The 24,133-nt window shown below is 33.8% G+C and overlaps 1 long non-coding RNA gene and 2 pseudogenes across 1 annotated transcript; all 3 read right to left on the bottom strand.

The window, feature by feature from the left end:
• Nucleotides 1-294: 294 nt before the first annotated feature.
• On the bottom strand, nt 295-1,089 carry LOC120139278. The gene is made up of 3 exons (XR_005517607.1): nt 1,070-1,089; nt 568-783; nt 295-442 (listed from the first exon to the last, which is right to left on the bottom strand). It is a non-coding gene; the product is annotated as an uncharacterized LOC120139278 (long non-coding RNA).
• A 5-nt stretch (nt 1,090-1,094) lies between these two features.
• LOC120139277 lies at nt 1,095-4,217 on the bottom strand (annotated as a pseudogene).
• Nucleotides 4,218-6,215: 1,998 nt separating this feature from the next.
• LOC120139256 lies at nt 6,216-23,871 on the bottom strand (annotated as a pseudogene).
• Between the last annotated feature and the right edge of the window lie 262 nt (nt 23,872-24,133).

Consider the following 24,133-nt stretch of genomic DNA (forward strand, 5'->3'; position numbering starts at 1 on the left):
AAGAAACATACTAAACCTAGGTACTAGGTTGAAAAGAATTAACGGTGTCAGTTAGTGTAATTAATAATCAAATTGTTGATAATTAGCATGTTGCTATGCAAGATTGTTATACATGCAAGGGTGTAAAAGTCTATACATTCAGAGCACATGCTGCAAATTGAAGGTATTAGAACCATATTTTCATCCTTATAAAACGGTTCCCTTAACAATAATCCAACCTGGTCTTGCATCAGGGAAGTTGCTAGGGCTATAGGGGGGGGGGGGCCGAGATAGATGAGTTCACACTGTAGTCATGATCCTTTTGAAGGTCATGGCTGGACACAAGAGAGGCAACCTGGGGAAGACTAGAGTCTGTAGTATTCTTCGAGCAAATCTCCATAAATGAGTCGACCAAGGCATTCGCAAACGCAGGGTAATTTATATGGTAAGGATACATCTTTACCTATCAGTAGACGTAATTTCAACTTCATAAGAAAAATTGGAATGCAACATGATGCAAAAGAAACTTGAACATATAAATAAAGTAAACAATTTAGGTACACGCTATTTAATTAGGAATAATGATACCTGGCGATCTTCATTTATCTTAATAAGTCTCTTTAGTTCATTTAAAAGTGTACTGGTAGCCTGAGGATCATAGAAGGGCTTCTCTGATGCATCCAATGCTGAAACACCCTTTTCTGGAAGGCAAACACAGACCTTTGATGATGACTTGTTTAGTTTATCAGCTATGTAGCCAGCAAATTTTATGTTCTCATCTACTGTGGTTCACATAAGCGATACCTGCCATCACCCATCATTAATACATACAAGACACATTAGACAACATCAAACATGGTATAATCCAGAATGATCGACTTATCTGTCCTATTTTTTTAAGCAGTGAGACAGAAAAGATTGATCCGATTAATTGTTTTGGTAAAAAGTGCAAACAGAACCCATTTAAACATCCAATTCCAAAAGAAAAAAATGGTTATGATGGAAATGATATAAACTTTTCTTTACCATATGGACAATGTTACCGACCAAAATGCCATGAAAAAGAAGATTTGAGATATGGACTTATCACCTGGGCATTGTGAACGTAAAAGAATTGAATAATAAATAACAATAAAACTACCATAGAGAAGGATACAAAGTTAAATATCTTCAATGTTTATGAATTTGTATATCTTGCTGCAGTGCAGCTTGACTAAGCACAAGCATCTAGGTTCAATCCTAACATGGGGTGTCAAACAATGACAATTTCCAAAAATCCGGTATCTCACGGTCAAGTCATATCACCAAAGAAATGCATAAATTTCATTCACCATAGGTAAAACGATTCACAATTCAATGAAGATGCTTGGAAGCAAATAAATGAAAAAGAAAGTTACCTGCATATATCCTTCTCTAACCAGTGATTCCATAGTCTTGCAACCTAGGCCAGTGGCATGGAATACGAGGGTCTCATAACCTTCCTTCTGTAATCTTTCATTGACAGCATTAACACAAGGTGTTGTGACCCCAAACATAGTTATACCCACTGTGCATTTTCTACCATCATTAGGGGGCTGTTGGAACTTGGAACCTCTCAAACCTTCCTATCACCATTCCAGCAAAAGAGGCACCGGCATTTGACAACACGATTCTACTAACACTATTAATCCCCGCAGATATCCATGATCGATGGAAACAAAACCAAGTCCGATGTTTCGACATAAGGTTCAGTTTGACCACTAACTACAGTAGATACAATTAGCTTTGGCACTCCAACAGGAAGAGATCTAATCTAAAAGCAGATGATATCAAAGATGTGCCTCCAGAGCCTCCAAGGCCAATAGCTCCAGCAAGAACACCACCAGCCTGAGCTTTCGAAATGAAATGTTCAAGTGCTTTGCTCATAATATCAACAGCTTTAACTCTATCATCAGGAAGCTTTCGATTCATTTGACAACTTGACACCCTCCAATTTTAAGTTGTATAATGTTTTAATAGCTAAAGCATTAACATGTACACATCTTTATAATTGATGCACATTGATATTTAAATATGTTAAGCATGTTAGAATAGTCTTGCATTCTTAATAAGCATGATTCATTACATTTAAGAAATAGCAGCATACTTATCATTCATTTCATTAGCTCATATGCATTTATTTAGCTCTTAGACCTTATACATTAGCTCACATATAGTATATGATGAAATACTTAGCTCATGTCATGCAAGCATAGCTCACAATACCATAATCATGCACGACAGCAAGGTAATTAGCTCATACAAGCTCAATGCCATTGAATTACCTTGTTTTCTTTGCACATGTAGATGCATTGGAGTATGGCATATGTATGGATAGCTTGGTGGAGTATTTGGAAGCCATATGCAGCTCACAATCAGCTCACAAATATCATGGCAGCTCGTGGAACACTAAGGAAAGCTCAACTCAACTGGAGGAGCTCAAGGCTAGTTAATCTTAGCTAGTTGGACTATTTGAAGATAAGTTGCTAAAGGTGACATCAAGTGTAGCTGAATGTAGTTGGATGAGATGCTATGAAGATTGGAAGGTCACGGCTAAGGAGTTCATTCACCACCAGCATTAATATCGATAGCTAGCTAAGCACATGCAAGCTTGAAGGTAGCTCTCAAGTCACGCCCAAGGCTGCTGCCATGTTTGGCCTTCATCCTATGCATAAGGATGCACCACAAGCATCCTAGAGAGCCATGTGCATCCCTGTGACCAGCCAAGACATGTGCTAGGCGTGTGACTCCATTTAGGCGCCAAGATGAATGGCCACCTATCCATTCGGCCAAGCATCATTTCCTCTCCAATTTGGCACCAACTTGAAAGGCTTCAAGTGTTGCTCAAGTCACGCCCAAGGCTGCTGCCATGTTTGGCCTTCATCCTATGCATAAGGATGCACCACAAGCATCCTAGAGAGCCATGTGCATCCCTTGTGACCAGCCAAGACATGTGCTAGGCGTGTGACTCCATTTAGGCGCCAAGATGAATGGCCACCTATCCATTCGGCCAAGCATCATTTCCTCTCCAATTTGGCACCAACTTGAAAGGCTTCAAGTGTTATTCGGCCATAAGACATGCTCATCCATTCCAACCGAACCAGCACTTCTTTATTCATGTATTTATTAATTAAATTATATCATTTTAAGGAGACACAAGGGCTGGCAGAACCACCATGTACCTGTTCGGTCAAGTCCCTTCAAAAACTATAAATAGGCTAGTCCTATTTCATTTGTACACACATCTTTCATATAATTAAAAGTGAGATTATTCTCTTTGCTTAAGTCCTTGTGACTTTTATCGACTTATCAAGTAATTTATTACTTGTGACGTCAATTCCCTTTCCTTTGATACTTGTGATTGCTATCTCCATATAGATAGTGGGTCCAAGTACTTGTTACCACCCCTAAAGAAGCAATATAAAGTATGTCTTTGTTTTTTAACATTAATTCTTCTTTGAGTCTTCTTTAAGATACTATCATCACAACCTTCCATTGTTTCACCAACCAAACCATAGCCATAACAACATACTTCCGCTACCATTTCTCATATAATAAATAGGCTACCATTTCACCTTTACATCTATCACCAAACCATCTATTTGAGTCATTCACTTATGCAGATTGTTTTACTTCCATCTTATATCTACAATCAATCAACAAGGTAGAAGTACCTTAGATCACCCGGGCTGATTCAGAATAGGATAGAAGAAGTTCCTTTCTGGTCACAAACTTAATTTCACCCGAAATCTCAGTTTCCTTTTGACCAGCAGAAACATCGTCTATCACAACTTGTACCTGCCATTCCCATTAGTTAAAAAAAAGGACCTTTTTCAAGCCTTCTGCCATCAAAGGAGAAAAAAATAAAAGAAAGAAGAAAACACCCACATCGACAACGTTCTTAAACCTGAATTAAAATCGAAGAAAATGCTAAAGAATCTCCAGAAAGAAAAAATTCCCTACTTTCTTATCATTATAAAATCCAATAAAGACCCTCCATTATGGAACTAAAGAAATTAGCATTAGTAGAACGTACCTTGGAGGAAGAGGTATTAGAAAAGGTGGCGAGAGAGGATCGAAGTGAGTCAGACAGGAATGGGAGTTCGTTAAGCTTGGTATCAGCTGTTCCAACACAGGAAACTTGACGACTAATACCCATTTAGGGTGGCGGGGTAGGTAATTTGGGAATGAGTCGAGCGTTGGGAGTTTGTTCTTGTGAAGTTTTGAGAGTTTGGTGCGGAGATAGTGAGATGGAATGAATATCTCGGATCCAACTAATTGAGTAAAAACAAGTATCGTATTACATCTCCACTTTCTAACCATGATTTGACTTATATTTCCAACTGAAAAAATAGATTAAATTAAATTTATTTGGAAAATAATCATCTTCTAACTACTTCAAGTAATTTATATTTTAAAGTTATGGCGCCGGCGAATTGTGGGAATAATATCCAAAATCATATTCTTTTAATTAAAATAGTATCTAAATAATATTATTTATTCAAATGACATATTTTTAATAAAGGTGTGTTACGTGTGAAGTGTTTTTAAAAGGCATGTTCTATATACGGATGGGTATTGGTCAGATCTGGTTGGATTTTCCATCCCTAAAAATATAGAGAGGTATTTTTGTAAAATTTTTAAATATATAAGTTAAAATTATAATTTTTTGTGTTGGATCGATATTTTTCATCTTAAACCAGATCCAAACTTTAATTTGAGCCCGAATTTTTTTAAAAAAATTTGACCCGATCAGGTCATATCATGTTAGAACCCGTCGAGTTCAGATCTCATGCATATCCTTGCTTTATATGATATATAAGGATAGTTAAAATACCTAAATTTGATGGGTCTTGACTATCACTTGTCACGCCTTCAGAACCTTCAAGCCTAAATTGTCGTAATATCAGAGTTAAAGTCTGATGGGACGTGCGACCTTAGACGTTTTTTGACACTTATAAGTCTTCTCTGCGACTAAGTAAGTCTTACTCAAATCTAATGAACATGCAAACTCATCAAGGTTTAAACCAAACCCTCAAGCCTTATAGGATACGGAAGTTTTAACACCAATGTGACTACTCTAATCTACCAAGATTGGATTATGGTGTGGATAGAGTTTATTTATTTATTTTGGGGCTCAAGATGGGGTGGGCTATATAGTATATAACTTCGGGGTTGAGCGATATTGAGTTTAAGGTGAAAAATCAACTACCCAACTGACCTGATTAATTTATATTTATACATATATTTAATATTTTAAGAAATTTTTTAATTATTAATTATAAAATATATTATTTTAACTATTTTAAAATATTTATATATTTATATCGAGTTAGAGTCGGGATTTTAGTCTAAAAATTGGGACGAATTCGGGACAAAAAAAAGTACAAATTCATTGGGATGGAGTCAAATATAAGAAATATATTTTCGGATTAAGGTTAGGGCAGCCAAAAAAAAATAAGCCCCACCCTGCCTGTGTCTATCCTGATAATATATCTTTATTGTCGTGGTAAGTATGTTGAATGAGTTTTTCCGCGTTAACGTCATCCAGGATTAAAATGAAAAAAAATCAGAATATATATATATATATATATATGAATTTTATTCAAAAAAGATAACCTATCATAATTTACATGAGCAAAAGCTAAACAACAACGATGACGTGTGTATAAATTTCATATTCGATCACTCGTTATGAATATGTGTGTTTAGAATATTATATTTAAACACTTAAAAAGTCATAAATAATGTGACATTTGAGAATTTTTTGTGACAAAAATTTATTGATTTTGGGTTGTCAAAAACAGTTCTTAAACTTATTAGATTCATATCAATATGATAATCAAAGACATTTTTGGATACTGATCTTCCGATTTGACGATTATTTCATCAAATGGGTTACAAGGGAAGATGAAATCTAAAACTGCAGATTTATTCTTTATAGAAAATGAACACTTTAGGCCTAAAAGACTGAGAGAACAGATAATTAATACGATTATGTGAAATGTTACAAGGGAATGGCACAAGTTTGAACCCATAATTTTATTAGCATGTTCATTATCTTATCAACCCCCTCCTGTATTTCAGTTTCTAACAAGATAGTTTTTGAATCAACCATCTCTTGTATTTATTCTGATACAGACAGGTTACCCATTTGATACAATGTTTCAGTGCAGAGCAATCGATCTAATTAGTCATCATCCTTTGGAAGATGAAGGTCATGGCTGACTGGACTCGCAAGAAGCAACCTCGGGAAGACTAGAATCTGTAGGAGTCTTGGACCAAATCTCCATAAACTAGTCAACCAATGCTTTCACAAACTCAGGGTCATTGATATGGTAAGGATACATCTTTACCTATCAATACATATAATTGTCGAAATCATGACTGAAAATTGGAATACGCCATGCAAGATGTAAATGAACACTAAACCTTTAACAAATAGAGGAAGTATAGAATTTATGTGCACACCATTTTAATAAGCAAAAACGTTACCTGCAGGTCATTGTTTATCTGAATAAGTCTCTGCAGTTGGGCGTCGGTAGCCTAAGGATCATAGAAGGGATCTGAAACACCCTTTTTTGGCAGGCAAACACAGACCTTTGATGAAGACTTGTTCAGTTTATTGGCTATAAAGCCGGAGAATTTCTTGTTGTCGTCTACTGTGGTTCGTATGCACAATATCTTCGATCATCGATCGTTAAACATAGAAGACAAATTAGACAACAGCAAACATAGTACTATCCAGAACGATGGACGATGTTACTGACCAAAAGGCCACTGAAAAAATGGTGGCATATGGACTTATCACCTGAGCATTATGAATGTGGATCTTTCTTTACTGAAAATTAGATGGTATGGTATCTTTAGGTCCAAATGCCACCATGTCTAAGGCACCGAATGTGAGGACAAAAGGGATCTTCTTCTCTATAATGACGTCGAAACGAGAACTGTCGCAAGCCATCACACCCCAACTACATAATCTGCAACCTCTGTAGTTGTATTGTCCAAAACTCCTAACAAAAGAAGGAAAAAGATAACAGAACAGAAAGTTAAAAGGCTCCATTTTCCTTGTATCACAAGAAAGTTTCATGCAGAAAGGGTTTCAGTCAAGAAATGCATAAACTTCATTCACCATAGGTGAAAAGAATTCGTGTTTCGATGACCCCATACATAGTTATGCTCACAGTACCTTTTTACCTTTATTACAAGGCTGTTGGAGCATCTCAAGCCTTCCAATCACGATTCCAGCAAAAGCAGCTGAAGCATTTAATAACACAAATCTACTAAAACTATTAATCCCACAAATATCGACGATCGACGGAAACAATACCAAATCCGATGTTTTAACATAAGGTTCGGTTCGACCGCTGGCTACAGTCGATACAATGAGCTTCAGAACGCCCAGAGGAAGAGATCTAAAAGATGATAACAAAGATGTGCCTCCAAGGCCAATAACTCCAGCAAAAAGACCATCACCTTGAGTTTTGTTAATGAAATGTTGCAGTGCTTTACTTATAACGCCAACTGCTTCACCTCTATCATCTGGAAGCACAATTGGGTTTCCCCCAACTGATTCCGAATAGCATAAGAGAAGTTCCTTTCTCGTCACAAACTTGAAATCACTTAATCTCTCGGTTTCCTTTTGACCAGCGGAAACATCAACTATCACAGCTTCTATCTGTAATTTATATTTGCAAAAGAAACAGAAAATTTATAAAACCAGATATCATTATCTCACATGTTCCGAATTAGGGAAAATTAGTCATCAATTCAGTAAAACTAACCATCTAATTAACATATAATTTATTATAACTTATTGAGCAAACCAAACCATTCACAAACCATTAGATATTGACTCAAATTTTAATTAATAATTAAGTTGAATTTATTATAATTCTATTGGTAGAAGATTTTATTAACTTTATTTATTTAATAATTTTTAGGCTTAAAGTAAAAAAATTATTTAAACTATGATTTTTTTGGGTTTAGGTACCTAAATTATTTTTTGTTCAAATTAGGTACTTCAACTATTATATATAACCACTTTAAGTACCTCAACTATTTTTTGGTCAAAATAATTCCTTTAATTATATCCCTTGTTTACTTTAAGTCCCTAAAATATATTTTTGTCCAAACAAGTATCTAATTTGTATGATGTGTCCACATCTTATTGGTCGAAACAGAATTTTTTAACTGAAAAAATATTAGGACTTAAAATAATTAAATATAATAGTTTAAGTACCTAGTTTGACAAAAAAATAGTTTAAATACCTAAGAAAAAAAAAGCTTAGTTTAAGTAGTTATTTACTTTAAGCCTAATTTTTATGGATAAGGATTTTTTATGATCAAATATTTAATAGAAGATATGTGTTAACTTTTATAATTTTAAGAGATAATCATATTAGAAGATTAATCCTTATGTCTTAGCCTTTTGTAGACAACTTTGGGGATTAACATTTAGGGATCGACCCAAAAAAATTTACACTCGACACTCGATTCGATTTTAAAATAATTTTACTCGACTCGAAACCCGATTTAACTTTTGAGATAAAATCATACTCTATTCCGATCCAAAATAATATATAATATTAATTTTATTTAATAAATAGAGACTTAATTAAAAAATAATAATATAAATTGGGGTATTTTTGCCATTATCTCTAATTATATAAGATATTTTTATATTATTTTTAAGTTACGTCGAGTCGGATATTTTCACTCCAAACTTGAACCCTACCCGACCCGAACTTATCTTTTAAAAAAATTGATCAAACCAGACTCAAATCCGATTTTTTTTTAAAAAAAAGAAATAAGTGTAACCAGTCGACTTTGAGTCTCGTGCCCATCCATATTTACATTGTAGAGATAGTTTTGTACTCTTAGGCGGTGTTTGGATCAAGGAATGTGTGATTCCCATAGAATTGAATCCACATTTCCATGTTTGGTTGGCCGGGAATATCATTCTCGGTAATGTTTTATTACCTATAGTAGATTTTTTAGAGTATATTAACGGGAATGGCATTACCTTCCTTTCCTTAAGTATTGTTGGATTATCGACATTTTGGACTAAAATGCCCTTAAATTTTTTTTCTTTCAAAAATATTCTTATTCTCTCATTGAATAATAAAAATTCTACGAATGTTAAATTATAAATTTATCCTTAAACTATTTTAAATTTATAAAAAAATCTATAATTAAAATTTTATATGAAGTTCAGGTGTTAAAATAAAATTTTACCCTTTCATTAAATATTTTTATATTTTCAATTTTGTAAAAAATTATATATAAATTTTATGAATTTAAATTTTGTAACTCCCACAGACCGATAATGGTAACCAGATCCGATCCGGGGTGTCACATTTGGGCCACCGGAGCGACCCACTTTAAAAATAGTAGAAAATTTAAAAAAATTTATCAGCACATGTAAACTAATAAAATCAGTTGTCGCTATTTAAAAATAAAACAGATTTCCAGACTCGTATATAAATCAAAATATAATTACATGCCCCCTAATCACATGTACCATACTCTGCAACAACGCCGGAAGAACTCCCTTACTGAAGTCGATAGATGCACTGGTACAATTCTTTTAACCTGAAAAGATGAGTAATAGAGTGAGCTTTGAAAAGCTCAGTAATACAGAACTACCAGATGATGTTGAAGAACGTGCAGATACAGATAAACATACATATCTTATTATTTTCGAACATTTACAGATTTTTATGCTGAGCAGAGATCCTACTGATATTTCAGGTGGTAACGGACAATGAGCTTTCAGTTCAGAGAAATATTTCGGATGACTGAGTTCAGGAGATCAGAATAGGTTATCTAGTGTGTTCCCGCAAAACCTGTGAAAAGATGCATATCTTTTCTTTTAAAATAGCGGCAATTCAAAAATATTTTTATTCAAAAACCATATTAATCCATCCAACCAAACACACCATAATGTGTAGATTCCCCAGAACCATACACCACCAACACACCAAGTAAGGCCCTGAGCACAAAGCAGAGGAGCATGCAGTAACGGTAACGATAACTTTCTCCAACAACACCCTCCTATAAAACATTTATCAAAAACCATAGTAATCCTTCCAACCAAACACCATAATGTAGGTTTCCCAGAACCATACACCCACCAACACCCATAATGTAGGTTCCCCAGAACCATACACCACCAACACACCAGTAAGGCCCCGAGCATAAAGCCGAGGAATCTGCATATATAGTAACCTCAACAATACCCCCTAATAAACATGTTCCGTCCGTAAACGGATATATCAAAAATCAAAACATAATTCATGTCAAGTATCATATCAAAATCCAGGTCAAGTAACATATCAGAATCCAAGTCAAGTATCAGATCAGAATCCATGTCAGATATCATATCAGAATCCATATCAAGTATCAGATCAAAATTCAAATCGAAAATCAGATAAAATATTCATGTGGGTAGGGAACACACCAGAGTTTACAGATATTATTCATAAGTACAAAATAATCTTATCAGGCAGAGAAACACGGAACTTCAATATACCGATAGAATGTTGGGATTTATAATCACTATTGGAATAGTTCAATAACTGATGGAATCATAAGTTATTCAGATTGAGACTTATCGAGATCATAACTTATACATACATTTTTTTTGAAAGCTCTACATAATCAAAAGGGTATTCAGAATCCTTTACATCTGAGATACTTATATTTTCAGATATAACCTAACTAATTTGAGCTGATAAGGGAGAACAACGATTCAGAAATTTTACAATCTTTGTCGATTGATCAGATTAACGAGTTACTCGATATGAATAATTCCCATAACTAATGCTCATCGACTGGTCAATTCTTTGTCCTTCCAGGGTATTTATTTATTTTATATCTAACATTCTTATCCATAGATATTCCAATGCTCTTTATTTCATTTTCACGCTTCCACAATATCATGAAACGCTGACGTGCTTGATTTATAGTTCATGACCCATAAAAAAAATATTTCATTATGTATGTTCGTTAACGTTTCCAGACTCATCCAAATCACTTATTTAATCATCAATCATTAAGGTTACTTATTTCATTTAACAGTCAAGTCTATCCCGGTTACTTAAGAGTTTTCCAAAGTAAATCAGACATTTTCTGAATTTTGGATACATATTGTACTTTATTTCAGTTCAATATTCGTGGTTGATTTGTCGAACAAATATCCAATTCTTAGTACTGAATATGATCTAGAGTTGAGTTGAGTTGAATACTTCCAAATTTATCATCGAGCCAAACTTGAAAAGACGAACACACATTCCAGTAATATCTATGTTGTTTAGGTATTGACATAGCTTTAGGGTTGATCTACTCACTTAAGTTTTGTTCCATAACTTTTAAAGGTAGTCCAACACCTATGCTTATTTGGATTCCTTAATTAATCCAAGACATTTACTTAATATAGGCCATAAGGGTATTTTGGTATTTTGGTATTCAGTTTTATTCCATTCATTTCAGACCTCGAGGATATCCAATCATTCTTGAGCTTCGTGGTATTCTTGGTCATTGTACAGATTCAGTGTACTTTAATCATTTCCTTCCATGTGATATTACTATTAAATTCAATTTTATCATTTATTTCAGTCATTTCGAACAATTTTGACAACAGAACAACCCCGAAAAATTATTCTTCAGGTATTTACTCATAACTCAGATATTTCCGGGTCAGGTGCCTTATCAGATTTTACAAACGAATATCAGGAATTTTCCTACACTCAGTCAGGATCTTAACAATTAAATCCGTACTTAATCGAGTTAAGTACGAATCCCCTAAGTATTTTCTCATTCAGAGTCAACTCAGACTATTCTACCTCTTAAGGGCATTTCCTTAATTTCTTAACCAGATAATTTCGATATTAGCTCTTAACAAAATAATATAATTTAGAGATCCTGTGATTAATTGCTTTCTTGAACACTCTTTGATCTTGAAACGGTTCTTTTAACAAACTTCTAGTATCCTTCACAAACTCTCATAGGATTAAAACCGGTTATCCATAATTTCCAAATAAAACTAACATTTCTTATGCACATAAAAATTTTTATCAGATCAATATGTCTGTAAAATCCTCTTATCTAACTTCCATATTCAAATCTTATCTTTTTATAACATAAGGGTATTTTCGTAATTTTACCATACCGGGGTATTCTCATAATTTCTCATCCAAGTACCTTTAACATTTAACCTTTGATGAAATAAATTATAAGTTACAGATACAGGGCTGATTTCTTTATCACTAATCACAAACTTGTAATTTAATCTAACAATTCCTCAATCTCTTATATTAGTCATTCGATCTGTAATTAGTTACAAAATTTCTATCACATAATACCGAGTGTATAAATTATTCAACTCCACCAAAGTGACCAACATTATCTTGTTCATGCATTTATCAATATAAACATGTTCCATAAAGCACAAAGAGGTAGTAAAGTATTACCTCGATATTCGTGCAATACTAATCGACCATAAAAATTCCATTCGAACGCCTTTGATCTTCAATTCAACTTCCAATAATTCCTCAGATACATATCAACATAAATTATATCAGAAACAGAGCTTAATTGCTATAAACGGATCGAATCGGGTGATAAATCATTGAAAGACAGCTTACCGGGTTCGAATTTGGCGAAACGGACTTCGGATTCAGATTCAGGATGTCGAAAGCATAAAATATGACTTTTCAGAAATTTGGAATTTTCGGTCAAAATCAAAGTCAATGGGTTTGACCGACAATTTCGAGGCCTTTGGGTTCGAATTTCGAGAAACGGACTTAGGAATCGGATTTGGAACGTCGAAAAATGTCAGGATAGGTATACTCGGTCAAAGTCAAAGGTCGTTTAATGCCTGGTCAAAGCCAGTCAAAGTTTTGGTCAACAGTGGTCAACGCCGGTCAACGGTCAACAGGTCGGGTCAACGGGTCGGGTCGGGTTGTGACCAGTCAAACCGGTCAACTGTGCACTAAAACGGTCAAACTGGTCACTTTTGTCTTCCCCATGCGCAGTGGCGGTGCGTGAACAGTGCCTTGATATCGGAAAATTCCCGGAAAAATTCCTAAAAATTATTTTAAGCGATTTCGAGATACTTACAAAGCTCGGTTCAAATTTTTGAATGGCGGAGAGCTTGATTTCAACGAATCGAAAACTTTGACCGCTTCACCTCCACACGCGCCGCCGCCGCCGGAGAAAAGGGAGGACACCGTTGGACTCGGAATGGCACAAGGAACACGATGGTGCGGGAGGTGTCGTAAACAGATGACCCGATCGTCATGAATCGATGAAAAACCAACTAAAATTGGGTTATTACCGACGATACTTCCGACTGAAATTAACGACGAACGGCGATGATTCATGACGAAAGGTTTGAGGGGTTTTGTTCCTCGCTCGACAATGAACACGATAGTGGTTTCGGCTCGTCGATCGGAGGTCGAACGGCGTGTAGATCGAAGTTGAAAGTTGGGTCAACGGGAGAGGAAAATTAGAAATCATTCTGAAAAAACCTACGCACAGGGGGTTTTATAATTCATCCTATAAAAAATGGGTAAACCAAAAGTTTAGTCACTGAGTTTCCTGTACTTCTTAAAAACGGTCTGCCAACTTTACGATTTTACAATTTAATCCTCAATTTAGTCCAAAAATATCAATTAAATTCACCACTTTATAATTTCTTAAATTTTAACCCCTAAATTGGGGTGTTACAATTCTCCCATTCTTAAAAGAATTTCGTCCTCGAAATTCATTCGTGTCACATAATTGCAGAAATAAAACTTCCATAAGTTATTTCATATATTCACGTAACTTTTATATAAATATGGATCCTCCACTAATTCTTAACCAGTTGAGTATACATTCTTATCAGAACATTTCCTTATTTCAATAAAAGAATCCGAACGAAAATGGTCTTTGAGTAATCAATTCAGTCTTTATCATGAAAATAGGCTCATAGAGCAGTAGCATATCTCAATTTAATTTCTGGAGTTGGGTCAAAATTTCTCAGATGAGTAACTCTCATATGGCTTGTGAGGTACTTTACAGCGTTTAGATAGATGTTAATGGTATTCCTTTTTGTACAAGTATAGCCTTAACAGATAGAAACTTTGGTTTACTCACTACAGATAGAGACTCAGCCCTGGAGTTCCGACTCAGAGAGGTACGATTACAGTCTAGGGGCATGCACTAATCAGACATAATTTGACATTTCCGACCGGTCTATTTTGAAATATTTTGACTCAAACCATATCTCTGATACCACTAAATGTAACACCCACAGACCGATAAGGGTAACCAGATCCGATCCGGGGTGTCACATTTGGGCCACCGGAGCGACCCACTTTAAAAATAGCGAAAATTTAAAACTTTTTATCAGCACATGTAAACTAATAAAATCAGTTGTCGTTATTTAAAAATAAAACAGATTTCCAGACTCGTATATAAATCAAAATATAATTACATGCCCCCTAATCACATGTATCATACTCTGCAACAACGCCGGAAGAACTCCCTTACTGAAGTCGATAGATGCACTGATAAAATAACATTTTAATTTACGTAACAATAAATCATATTCTCGATTCTTACTAAATAAATCAGAGAAAACTCTCCCTTATTGAGGTTTTTTTTTCTTCAGAAATAATGAATTGCATTGAAGCCTTGCAGGTAACATACTTCTAAATTTTTTTATTTATATATTTCTTCCACTATCACATTTAAATAAAATATAATTCAATAATTTTTTCACTAGTTGACCTTGACACCAAAGAAAGGCTAGATATTTTTCTCTCTCCTATTAAATCTATCCACTCTTTATTTTTTAAAAATAAAAAATTTTAAACTTTCACTCGTTATTTTTTTAAATTTATTATTGACAAAAATACGAACAAATATATTTTAGAAACCTTTAATCAAACAGTTTTCAAATATATATTTTATAAAATTTAATTATTTAAAATATTTAAAATAATCATGATTAAAATTTAAAATTCTTAATATTTTAAAAATTAATAATAAACATATTTAGTGAGACAAAAATTAATATTATATTTTCAAGTAATATCTTCATCGGGCTCCCAATTCTATGCAAAAGAAATGGAAACGACAGTCGACCCATCATTTGCCCTGCGTGTGGCCAAGCCTTGCCTCTCTTTCTTTTGGCTGTATTTACCTTAAGCCCTTCAACTGCCTTACATTTATCTACTTTTATTTTGATTTCCTCTCCTTTTGTCTGCCTATTATTTTTTTATTGAGTAAATTTAATTTCAGTAACTTAGTTTTGATAAAGTAAGTTGTTATTAGATATTTTATCAAATTAAATACATTTAACTGATTGATTGAGTTATTCATCTTTATTATTTTATATTTGTTTAAGTCATAAGTTTTAGATCTAGAAGTACTATTTTTCTTAGTGTCCTCTTTTCTTTTCTCTTTAAAAAAAATTAGGATTAGATTTATAATATATACATATATATTACTATTAATCAATTATATATTAATATTAATGCATTATTATTGTTCTTACTCAAAATAATATTGATTAATAACTTTTAGGAATATTCATATTATTTTTGTATATTATTATAATTAAGTACATTGATAAACACAATAAAAAATATAAAATAATAATAATAATATCTTTATTTAATAAGCATGATGAAATGAATATGTGATTTCAATCATTTCATACTTGATCTTTAGGCATACTTTAACGGTTTAGGCGTTCTATAGGTGTTAACTTTTCTTCATACATAATTAAATTTTGAACTCATTTTTTTAAAATCTTTGATTAAGGGCATATTTGAAATTTCATTTTTTTTGAAATGAGGTTTTTAAAATTTTATTTTAAAAGATAATTTTATTGATGTTCTATAATATTTAGACATAAATGATCAATGGATACTTTAGTCCTTATTTTCAAAATCAATTTTTTTAAACAAAAATTTTCTTATTTAAGGATCATTTTGCTAACAAACACAATAATTTTTTATCTTTATTTTAAGGGTAAACTATCAAAATGGTCAATTACCTTTCATATATGTACACTTTTAATCACCAATTTCAAAAAAAGTTAAATTTTGGTCTCTTATGCTATTGTTTTATTAAATTTTTATCAGTGAGACATTGCATGTTGTTATTTTATTGATGTGACACTTTAATAACAAGGATTTAACTTTTATTTTAACCATTGAACTTATATAAAATATTAATTATGGGTTTTTTCGTAAATCAAAATAGTTCAAGGACAAATTTTTATCTACCCTTTTTTATTATGTTTTTCATTCAGATATCACACTCTGTCTATAGGCTACTTTCTATTCATCTTCTGTGTCGTTAGTCATCTTTATTCGACTTTCAATAACCCTTCTTCGATCACCTCCTTGTACACTAAACCCCCTCTCCCCGCTTACTTCTCTCCTCGAATTCAAATCCAATTCACAGTTTTTTATCCCTTATTAGACACCACCTACTTTGTATGCCACTTAGGGGTGTGTAAAAAGATATGATCCGAAAATTCATATATTCGATTTATTTTTTATTTTTGAATAATCTGGATCGAATATCTCAAAGAGTTAAATCGTATATGAATAAAAAAAATCAATTTTGGATTATCTGAAAATCTAAAAAAATAGGGCTCCTTTAGATTTAGATAGTCTTCGGCCAAAATAAATTAGTGATATGATTTTATGCTCTATGAACAACCGAAAATATAGGCAAGAGAGGGTGAATTGGAATTTGAAAATTTGGGAATTGAGGAGAAAAGATAGGAAAATATGGTACAATAATTAACAGTGGTTCAATTTCCTTAATGAAGTCTACATCTACTACCTTAGCTCCACACTAAGGATTTTCAAACAAATTTACTAATTTGTTCTTTCTTTTTATAGGCTCAAGAATAATATTTTTACAAAATTCCCTAGTTTTCAATGGCTAAACTAGAACTACTCTTCTTTTAAAAAAGGATAAAAGAAGTAAACAAGAATACCTCACAAAGATTTGTGTTTGCAAATTAAGCTCACAAAAGTACTCTATGCACAATAAAAAAGAAAGAATAAATAATGAAAAACTTTTCTCTTAATCTTGATTGCTTGGGTAGGTGTTGTGACCTTCTTCAAGTGTCCTACACTTGTTTTTATATGTTGGAATGAGTTTGTAGTCATTTCTAGCAGTTGGGATATTTTGGAGCCATTAGGGATTAATTTTATACAAAACAAAACAACCTATAACAGGGAGTATTGGTAATCGAGCAAGGAGTATCGATACTATCTTTGTAATCTTTAAATAAACTAGTCGTTAAAGACTATTGGGCTTAATCAGTATCGATACTAAGGTTTCATGGTATCAATACTACATTGTTAAGTTGAATTGGTACCAATTTTGCTTACTGAAATCTGAACACTTTAGTAAAGAACAGGTAGTATTGGTACTTGTAACACCTATTTCCCACATACGTTTCCGTATATGAGACACAGATGTCACATTACTCTTAAAACATTTTCTCTTTTGAAAACGAGTAAAATTTTGTTTCTTTTCATAAAACATTTTAATTTAATAATAATAAAATGCTCATTAAACTTTAGTATGTAAAAAAAAATCTAATGTTCAAACATTTTATCATTTTACATCATTATAAACCAAATACTTTTCAGAGCGTTATCACAATTCTATTACATACCGACTAATAATATAAAAAATAGACATAGTTGTCGTATAATTACTGATGAGACGACTCTTGATTTGCGATATCAAATGCACTCCTTACTCTGCTTGCTAAAACTTACGCGTGAAATAAACACACGTTAAATATTTACTTAGTGAGGCGTAATAACAATGAGGTAAATATTCTTTTAGAATATTCATATACCATAACTATCAAAATATAAATTGATATTTCAACTCATTATAAATTTAGTGGTTTTCGCACACATAGTGCCGATACGGTAATTCACTAACTCATTATGAATTGTGAATTACGTAGGGTGCATACATAGTGCCAACACGAAAATTCATAAACTAATTATGAATTTCTTAGGTTGCACACATAGTGCCAATACGAAAATTCATAAACTTATTATGAATTTCTTAGGTTGCACACATAATGCCAATACGGAAATTCATACTTATTATGAACTTCTTAGGTTGCACACATAGTTCCAATACGAAAATTCATAAACTTATTATGAATTTCTTAGGTTGCACACATAGTGCCAATACGGAAATTTATAAACTTATTATGAATTTCTTAGGTTGCACGCATAGTACCAATACGGAAATTTATAAGCTTATTATGAATTTCTTAGGTTGTACACATAGTGCCAATACGAAAATTCATAAACTTATTATGAATTTCTTAGGTTACACACATAGTGCCAATACGGAAATTCATAAACTTATTATGAATTTCTTAGGTTGCACACAAGTGTCAATACAGAAATTCATAAACTTATTATAAATTTCGTAAATTACACACATAGTGGCCATTCGGTAAATACAATACATACATTAAGCAAAATACATCTATGACTATCATAACATATAAGTACATAATTAATGCACTCACCTTGTATGCCTCAATAGGATTCCTTACTGATGTTCGACTAATCGACAACTTCATCTTTGCCATTTTTCTTGTTAGACTCAGGAGCTTGATTTTGATCTACACAAGTATCAATAATTACACATACAATACAAATGTTAGTATACTTTCTAACATTTATACTTCTAATAATACGCAAAAGTACTATTATTTTCAAATTCTATTAAATTTCATCATATCTTAATATTTCAGGCTGACTGGTATCGGTACCCCTCCTATGGTATCGATACTTCTATACCATGGTATCGATAATCCTTTTCAGTATAGTTACCATTTCTGTATTCTGGAATCCATGGTATCGATACCTTTCTCTTAGTATCGATACCTACATCAATATCGATACTAATTGCATCAGTATCGATACTGTTCATCGCATTTATTCAAATTTAAACATATAGTATCGGTACTGTTCTTCCAGTACCGATACACTTACCCAAATTTTCCATTTTTCAGCTCAATTTTTACCCAAATTTCATCAAATTCCCTTACTTTTACCTCCAACAATACTATTAAGTTATTATTTACTTATCCCAACTAACTTTCCTTCATTTACCTCCTTATAACATCTAAAATCTCCAAAGAACATCTCCAACCAAGAATCATACTACTTTTTCTAATATGTTTTTAATCACATCCAAGGCTTCTAATTATTGTCTACTTCTTTAACAAGTTAATGATGCTCGTAAACATCAATAAAGACTCATATTTCAACAAATCACTCAAAAACCCATTTTCTTCAATCTTCAATATGTCTTTCATTTATTAGTTTTAATCCTCTTTAAACCTTCCTTAAGTTTCCACAACACTTAAGGCTTCAAGAACAAACCAAAAACGAAAGGAAAAACTAGCTAAATGAAGTCTTACCTTTGGCTATGGAGAGAGCACGAGCAATAAGGAAGGAAGAAGAGAACTTAGCTTGTCTATCCCCTTTTCCCTTTCTTCCTTTACTTTAAATACTCTATTAAAAATAAATCTTAAATCCATTTCCCTCTAAAGCACCAAAACACCCTTAAAATCTTCCATTATTAATATTTGGTCTTAATCTAAATTTTTAAATCATTTCTTATACTTTATCATTTATTCAATTTAATCCTCCAAATTTTAATTCATTTCATTATGATCATCAATCTGATACTTGGGGTATTACAATTCTCTCCCTTAAGAAAATTCATCCCCAAATTTAAAGAAGTACCTAATACGAAGAAATGTGTGGAAATTATTTCATCATGTCCTCTTCTCTTTCCTAAGTAGCTTCTTTTATTTTGTGATTTTGCTAGAGTATTTTAACTAGAGGAATCTTCTTACTACGCAGGTCCTTGTTTTCTCTAGCTAAGATCCGCATTGGTTCTTCCTCGTAAGTTAAATATTTTCGGATCTTTATATCTTCGGGTGTGATGACCTGAAATGGATATGATCGGTACTTTCTGAGCATCGACACATGGAAAACATTATGAATCTTGTCCATATCAGGAGGTAAACCTCACTGATAAGCTACGGGTCTGACCCTTTTTAAGATCTCATAAGGTCCAATAAATCTTGGACTCAGCTTTACTTTGCTCCCAAATCGCAATACTTTCTGCCAATGCGATACTTTCATAAATACCTTATCCCCTACGTGATATTCAATCTCTTTTCTTTTTAGATCAACATAATATTTCTGTCGATCCGAGGTTATCTTCAAATTATCTTGGATAATTTTCACCTTTTCCTCTATTTCTTTCATCAAATCAAGGCCAACTATGTCTCTATCTTTTAGCTCAAACCAATTTAAGGGTGTTTTGGACTTCCTCCCATACAAGGCTTTATATGAGGCCATCTTAATACTCGATTGGTAACTGTTATTATAAGTAAATTCTGCTAAAGGAAAATATTTTTCCCAAGATCCTTTGAACTCTATCACACATGCCTTAGCATATCCTCTAATACCTAAATAGTTCATTTTGACTGCCCATTTGTCTGCGGATGAAAAGCTGTGTTGAAATTCAATCGAGTACCCAATGTCTCATATAAAGACTTCCAGAATCTTGAAGTAAACCTTGGGTCTTAATCTGACACTATCGATATAGGCACTCCATGTAATCTAACTATATCTTTAATATACAACTATGCATATTTATCAATCGAGAAATCTACTCTAACTGGAATAAAATAAGTCGTCTTGGTCAATTTGTCCACAATTACCCATATCGAGTCCTTTTTATCTGGTGACAAATATAGCCCCGAAACAAAATCCATTGTAACTCGTTCCCATTTCCACTCAAGGATGAATATCAGTTGTAGCAATCCGAAATGCACTTTATGTTCAGCTTTCACTTGCTGACATGTCAGACATCTTGAAACAACTCTGATATAACTCTTTTCATGCCAGGCACCAATAATGACTCTTTATATCCTGATACATTTTATTACCGCCTGGATGCATACTCAAAGGACTATAATATGCCTTGAAAAGAATATCTTTCTTCAGTTCATCATTATCGGGAATGCAAAGTCTTCCACGATAATATAAACATCCATTAGTCCTCATTTCGAAGTCTTTGGCATCTTCTTTTTCTACTTGCGCAATTCTTTCCAAGCATTTCTCATCTTGACCTTGCAACTCTTTTAGCCGATATCCATAAATATCGGCTTTAACTTAAGCTCCGCAATCAAAGCACCATTTTTTTTAAAGACATACGTGCCAAAGCCCATAGAGCGGCAAAAGTCATTCGACTAAGTGCATCCGCTACCACATTAGCCTTCCCGGGATGATAATCGATGATCAAATCATAATCTTTTAATAGCTCGATCCATCTTCTCTGCCTCAGGTTCAGTTTATTTTTAGTCAGTAAGTACTTTAAACTCTTGTGATCTATATAAATATGGCACTGCTCATCGTACATATAATGACGCCAAAATTTTAAAGTAAACACTATCGCTGCCAATTCCAAATCATGTGTCGGGTAATTTCTCTCGTGATTCTTCAGCTTTCTTGAGGCATAAGCCACAAATTTTCCATCTTGCATCATCACACATCCCAGTCTATTATGGGATGCATCACTGAAAACGATGTAGTCTTTACCCGACTCAGGTTGTACAAGCACTAGCGCCTCTGTTATAATCCTCTTTAACATTTCAAAATTTTCTTGACATTTCTCTGAAAAACAAAAGACACGTCTTTCCTCAACAATTTAGTTAGTGGTGAAGCCAACATTGAAAAGTTCTTCACAAATCGCCTATAATAACCAGCAAGCCCCAAGAAACTCTGAACTTCTGACGTATTCTTTGGGGTTGCCAATCCACTATAGCTTGAATCTTTTTGGGATCTACTCTTATGCCCTCTGCAGAGACTATATGACCAAGGAAATCAATTTCAAATAACCAGAATTCTATAGAGATAATTTGGCATATAGTTTCTTTTCTCAAAGTATCTGAAGAACCACTCAAATATGAGCATTATGTTCCTCTCTTGACTTGGAACACACCAAAATATCATCTATAAATACCACCACGAAATAATCCAAGTAAGGTTGGAATACTCGGTTCATCAAGTCCATAAATGTTGTAGGAGCATTAGTCAATCCAAATGGAATTACCACAAATTCATAGTGTCCATAACGAGTCCGAAAAGTTATTTTTGAAATATCGTCCTCTTTGATCTTTAATTGGTGGTACCCCGACCTGAGATTTATCTTAGAGAACACTGTTACGCCTTTCAATCTCTCGAATAAATCATCAATCCTCGGGAGAGGATTCTTATTCTTTATCATTACTTTATTTAACTAACGGTAGTTTATGCATAATCGCATAAACCCGTCATTCTTTTTCACAAAAAGCACAGGTGCTCCCCAAGGAGAAACACTAGGTCTCACAAATCCTTTATCGAGTAGCTCTTGCAATTGATCTTTTAGTTCTCTTAATTCCATTGGAGCCATTCGATATGGAGCAATAGAAACAGGTTTAGTACCCAGGTAAACCTCAATCATGAATTCCACCTCACGATATGGAGGTAAACTAGGTAATTCTTCTGGAAAAACCTTGGAAGTTCCTTAACTGTTGTAATATCATTTAATCTCATTTCCCGTACTCGAATGTCTATCACGTTAGCTAGGAAAGCTTGACACCCTTTTAAAATTTTCCTTACAATCATTGCTGATATCACATTGGATGATGATTTCTCCTTTTTGCCAATCACTACTATTTTGGAGCCTTCTGCATCCTTCAAGAATAATCGCCTCTTGCGAAAATCAACCCATCCATGATGTGGAAAAAACCAATCCATACCCAAAATGATTTCAAACTCATCGGAGGGTAACTCTGTCAAGTTTTTCGGGAACACAACCCCTTGAATCTTTATCGGCCATTTTCTGCATACCTGAGTTACTCTCACACTATGGGCCATGGGGTTTGCCACTATCAACTCACTAAAGATTGGTTTTAAAGGAATTCCTCTAGCTATAATCAATTTTGTACTAATATAAGAGTGTGTAGAACCAGGGTCAATCAAAACAAATAGGTTCATCATAAAGGTGGAATGTACATGTACAATCTCCGGGTCATCCTGATATTCATTGGTCTTAATATTATAAATTTGGGCCACTCCCCGAGTCTCTTATCACTAGTTTAACTCAGATTGTCCGCTGGATCTTCCTCTTATTTTGCTTTTATTATGCTTGCGATTTACCACATGTCTGACATGGAGTTATCTTTCCAAATGCTCTACTTGTGTTAGCAGCAAAAGACTGGGATTGTTTATTTTCTGCGAAGATGCAACAGAACCATCTCTATCAGTATATCGCAAACTCGAACCCTTGCTCCTCTTTTCCTGATGGGAAGTTGAAGACATTCCAACTCTTTTTCCTGTCTTCAAACCTTGCTCTACTGTTAGAGTCTCCTCTTGAGCTCTTTCAATGGTCTTAGCTCTGTTAATAACTCACGTCGAATTTTGTCATTGGGAACTACCTCAGTAGGAAAATGACTAAGTTGTTATACTTAGTCTCGTACTCATGTACTGTTCGGTCGCATTGTTTCAGATTAAGAAACTTCAACAACATCGCCCTCATAAACTGCACCCCATTGTAATTGTTCTTAAACTCGTCTTAAAAGAATTACCATGTCACCTGATCAGGTGGTGCATACATTGTAGTGTTTGTTAACCACACCTGAGCTGATCCTCGAAGTATAGATGCAGCTCCGCCAAACTTTTCAGAATCTGAGCACTGTAGACTTTCCAGTATTACCATAATATCGTTTAACCATAAATCAACATCCATCGGATCTTCGTCCTCTTCTCCCCGAAACTCAAGAGCTCCCAAACTTCTTAACTCTTTTGGGATTAACATTTGTGGTGCTGGAGGAGTAGGGGGAGGTAGAGGAGGTTGGAATCGAGTCAAAATGGCATCAAGTGCTTGTATAAAGGCTCAAAACTCTGGCACAAGCATACCCCGATGTGCCGGTACGCTAGCATTTTCAGATGGGATCGGATGCTCATTATTAGCTTCATAGCTCTCGCTACCTGGACCTTCTCTAATTTCT

Source organism: Hibiscus syriacus, unplaced genomic scaffold (assembly GCF_006381635.1).
Source record: "Hibiscus syriacus cultivar Baekdansim isolate YM2019G1 unplaced genomic scaffold, ASM638163v2 tig00110733_pilon, whole genome shotgun sequence".
Lineage (NCBI taxonomy): Eukaryota > Viridiplantae > Streptophyta > Magnoliopsida > Malvales > Malvaceae > Hibiscus > Hibiscus syriacus.